This window comes from Monopterus albus, unplaced genomic scaffold (genome assembly GCF_001952655.1).
Source record: "Monopterus albus unplaced genomic scaffold, M_albus_1.0 scaffold131.1, whole genome shotgun sequence".
NCBI classification, from domain to species: domain Eukaryota; kingdom Metazoa; phylum Chordata; class Actinopteri; order Synbranchiformes; family Synbranchidae; genus Monopterus; species Monopterus albus.
The window spans coordinates 1,125,793-1,130,839 of record NW_018128011.1 but is presented as its reverse complement, the minus strand read 5'-3'; the positions used below and the strand labels follow the sequence as shown (position 1 = coordinate 1,130,839).

The 5,047-nt window shown below is 39.6% G+C and overlaps 1 protein-coding gene across 2 annotated transcripts in view; it reads left to right on the top strand.

The window, feature by feature from the left end:
• The first annotated feature begins 912 nt into the window (after positions 1–912).
• LOC109967543 (proline-rich transmembrane protein 2) overlaps positions 913–5,047 on the top strand; it is a 17,555-nt gene continuing 13,420 nt past the window's right edge. The window contains exon 1 of one of the 2 annotated variants that reach the window (XM_020613197.1): positions 913–1,089. The gene's annotated coding sequence lies outside the window, so the exon portion shown is untranslated. The remainder of the gene's footprint in view (positions 1,090–5,047) is intronic. The other variant, XM_020613198.1, reaches the window with a different exon arrangement.

Genomic DNA, 5,047 nt, shown 5'->3' with positions numbered 1-5,047 from the left:
TGTCTGAATGTGTGTTTTACAAAAGGGGGGGGGGTCAGTGGAGTGTTTTTCTGGCAGACTCAGCTCCCCGGAGCTGATTCATAACGGTGCTGCTCCTCAGTGTCCAGCACGACACTCTGGCAAGTGTGCTACCTGCCACTCCTCAGTTATTGCTGCTTCATCGTTTGTAGCACCAGATGCTTTCAGAGTACGCCGTGTAACTCAAGAGCACTGTAAACTGTAGCAATCAAAACGCCAGAGTCGCAATGTTTTTGTTTTGACTTGGGAGAACGGACGTTACAGTTTCGGGGAAAGCGAGAATCTTTCTTAGAACACCAATGGCTTGCTGCAGTACTCGTCCCTCATTTCCTCCGTCCATGCTTGTTGGAACTTACGTGCATTACCTGTGTTTAGCAATCACATTGCATTATCTCCCGCCGTTTCTACAATACTGCTTCCTTTTCCACTATACTGCTTCCGTTTCCACTATACTCATGCACGCACACACATATATTCTCCTCTCACGTACATATATTTTCCTTTCACACACATATATTCTCCTTTCAGTGTATGTGTGAGTAGAATATATGTATGTGTGAGTAGAATATGTGTATGTGTAAGTAGAATATATGCATGTGTGAGAAGAATATATGCATGTGAGAGTGAAAATGTATGCGTGTGAAACGCTGAGAATACATAATGTCTTATACGGCCCCTCATACAAAATAACAGATGGCCCTCACTAAGCTTTCATTTTGAAAGCTTTGATAGACTTTGCATTTATGTTTAGCCAGCTTCTCACTGGTGGAAGGTGGAGAGGAAAGCAGTGACTGTAGACCCAGTGCTGTTTCAGGCTCCCTCCCTATCTCTCTCTCTCTCTCCCCCTCTCTCACTCTTTCTCTCCGTCGCTCTCTTAAAGCACCCCTCCCTTTCCTTTTACCTCTTGCAGTTAAACGGAGCGCTGCTGCAGTGGCACTCCACCACTCTGCATCTCAGCAGAAGTCAAAAATAAAAGTGTTGCTTTGTCGCATATCACTGGATTATACTTCTTGTCTCTCCTTCAGAGACAAAATGAACATCACCCTGCAGCTTCTCATGGAATAGGACCAGGTAAGACCTCAATGATTGGCAGGGGAGGTGAGAAGATTTCACATGTTGGGTGTGTAAAGCATGCTGATGCTGCTGCTGCTACAGTAACTCAGTGGGTGTGTCGCCTTCCTTCATCTCTGGCTGCATCACGCTTCCATCTGGATAGCTCCCTTTCCTTTGTCTGCCTTTGATGCTGAGGATCTGGTGCATTTGCACACTGTGTGTGTTTGTGTGTGTGTGTTGGGGGGGGGGGTTGAAGAAATTATGATAAGACATGCTCATGCATCACTGTGTATTAATTATTTATAAAGTATATGATTGGAGTCATGCTGCATTCATGATGTTGTTCATGTGTTAGGATTAAATTCATTCTATTTTTTCTACACAAGCAGGAATAATTCAGTCATATTTGTAGCAATGGTTCGTGTATTTTTCTAGAAAACCCTCCCAGATGCAGATAGTTTTTCAGTGGTGAAAAAATGAGGACTTGTAGTATATAATCATCAAAAGAAGGCTCCTACTACTAATGATTATTTTCATCATCACATGGCTGGTTTTGTTTGACCGTTTGTCCAAAACTGAGGAGACAAAAGGAGCAAATGATCATACTTGAAAAGCCATTAATGGTATTTTTCCTTGATAGGTCACTTAAATCATTACCCAGTTATATTATGGCTGATTAATTTTGGGTAATCAAAAAAAGTACAAGCGTAACAACTGATTCAGCATAAAATTTTAGACATACCTTTCCACTTGAAGGCAAGAATTGGATGTTTAAATGTTGAAAATACTAATACAAACTTTTGTTTAACTGATTTAGGGCTGCAACTAACAATTCATTTGATCAAATCTGCCAATTATTTTCTTGATTTATCATCTAGTCTATAAAAGATCAGAAAACAGTGAGGACTTGTCCTTCCTAGTTTCTTAGCAGCCACAGTGATATCTTCAAATGTCTTGTTTTATCCAATGAATTTAAACTTACAGTATGTAAAACAGAGAAAGGCAGGAGGACTTTACAGTATATCTCAGAGGCTGAAAATAGCATTATTTTTCTTTTAGTAGTTTCACTTGAAAAATGACAATTATCAAACAAGTTGCAGATTATTTTCCTGTAGATCAGCTGATCAATTAATCAACAAATTATTGCTGCTCTAAACTGGATTCAGTAAATTCAGTATAAAATGCCACAGTGACCAAGAGAAATCAACGGTGTTTGAGAGTGGATTAAAGTGTGTGGAGTTACTGTAACATGGCTGCCTCCAGAATCTGCTCTGTTGTCAAAGTGTGCGAGTGTGATGAAGCTGTGGTGGCAGCTCTGAGACGAGACACCAGTTAAGTCTGAGAGTCAGCAGGATGATGAGGACAGTAATACACTGCAGCTCTACTCATTGGCAGGACAGAAGGTTGAAGTGCAGCCAGCTGCTTAATTGTATCATTTGGGCTGTAGTAGTAGTGTGGGATTCATGTCTGGAGAAGGAAGAAGAAATCATCTTTGGTCTGTTGTGACAGTCATCTTCAAAATGGTCAAAGGAGCTGTTCAATATCTTTGCTAAAATAATTATTTAAAAAATAAAATTTGTTTAAGTATAGAACTGGAGTCAGGACGTGTTTAGCCGAGCTTAGGATGAAGACTGGAATCAAAAATACACTTACCAGCACCTCAGAAACTTACTGATTAATAAGTGCCTGGTTCTGTTTAATTTGTGCACAAACAGAAATGTGAAAGCCACAGTTTTTGGTGTGTCACGTAATAAAGCTATTTTTTGTTCAAATGCAGGCTGATGTGGTGACTGAGTGCAGCTAGACACAATGTATAGAGGCACTGAGCAGATGGATAAGCTGTTGTGGGTCATAAAAAGTTCCAGCACATCATAACCACCTCACCTCAAACTATGGTTTTATTTAGAGTATTTGTGTTTGTGTATGAACTGAACAAAACCAAATATATGTTAGGGTGTACTCACACTAGGTAATCACAAGTTTGGCATGAAGGTTTTAGAAGAGACAGTGTTGAGAGTTGTGTGTGTGTTTTAAGGCAAACAGAAACAACATGAGCAGGTGGTGTACAGTAGCTTTTAAAAGCTTTTCTTGTCCTGGTTGTATGTACTCAGAAGCCTGATGAATGGATGAGGACAAAAGACTGAGGGCTAGAAAATAAACTGCATTTTAAAGTCTCTTGGTTTAACATAGTCATCCACTTGACCATTTGAAATTCACCAAATGGAACAGTAATGGAAAAATAAAAGCACTGAAACCACTCCAAAAATATTTGTAACAGATTACAAACAACCCACATCAGATGAACTGTGGTTCAGACTGGCATGCTATTAGTAATTTTGTGGTCTTATGCTACCTTTTTGCTGAAGTAAAATGCAATAAGGTATAAAATGTTTCTGGGTTAAAATTAGGTATAAAATGTTTCTGGGATAAAATTAGAGTATTTTAAACTTTTGAACCTACTCTGCAGTACATTATGTAGACTAGAAGGTCTAGGGAGACTCAAAACAGACACCATTTGTTGCTAATGAAGTCGACAGTGCAATTTTTTTTGTGGTAAATTGCACTATACATTTCATTGAGGTCAACCAAAAGAAAAACTGTGTTACTTTGTACCAGCTGTACTTTTGCTGATGACACTGTTCTGATCATGACACTGTTCTGTTAGCTGTGTCTCAGGGACTGCATCCTTCGAAAGATGCAGTCTAGGAAGGGATGGTCTTCATAGCTGTCATGGACCACAAAGGCTGAACTGAAATGAGACAAATCTGTTGTACACAGGATTTCCTATTTACGTTACTGACTGTTCATGCCATTACCTTAGTTGGAACCTTCGTTACCCAGAGAAAGGATTCATTTTCTTGGCCACATTTGAAGGAGCCTTTGAAATGGGATGACCTTGTCGTGACACTGTATCTGTATTCAGATGAAGCCTTTGAAGGATGTGTTCCCTGAACTGGCGGTCAGCTCTTGTACGGTGTGGTGCTGATGGAGCTCGATTAGCATCATCCATCCATCAGGACCCTTCTCACACTGTATGTCAATCGACAACCGATTGGACCCAAATTTTGCCTGACTGAAAGTAGTTGGGGGCGACTGTATCTAATCTAAAATTTGGCCAGATCCATAAAGTGTCTGCATTGCTTAACCACTCTTTGCCCCTCCCAGGCTATATAGTTTTGGATTTTGTTTTCCCTTAATAATAAAAACCTTCATTTAAAAACTGCATGATGTGTTTACTTGTGTTATCTTTGACTAATATATAAATTTGTTTGACGATCTGAAATATTACAGTGTGACAAACATGCAAAAAGATAAGAAATCAGTAAGGGGGCAAACACTTTTTCACACCACTGTAAACTATGGGTGCCTGGTTGCAACAAACTGTACAACAAAGCAGTCTCCAGTCCGAAGCTAGCGTTAGTTGACTAATGAGTAAATGTGTTAGTCCAGGGGAACGTTCTGGCTACTCCTAGCATTACACAAAGCTCAAACTGGTCCCAAATTGATATTAATTCAACACAAAGCTAAATTCATGACCATGCTAAGTCGCTAAAGTTACAAAAAAGGTGTATTGGCTTTAGATGTGAATGTATCCAGAATGAGACACCACATTTGAATCAAATATGAGTCATTTGGCTGCTTTTAACATTCTCCATCTCAAATTATGGACTGTATTTTGACAACACAGGACAGAGAGGCTGGAATAACTGTAGGCAGCAGAGGGTCATGGAGGAGAATAGTGTAGCATAGAAAGACACCATGTCCTGTACCATTTTGACTTGATATATCAGACTGCGTAAAATCCTGAAATGGATCTGCAAATAAAACAGAGGTGGATGACAGTGACCAACCATTATTCAGTATTTAATAAAAGGTCTGCATCAAGTCAGTACATCAGCTAACTGATGGTCTAACTCCAGCATGAAATAAACATTATCAAAGCATCAAGTCATTACACTGCTGCAGCAGAGCTAAA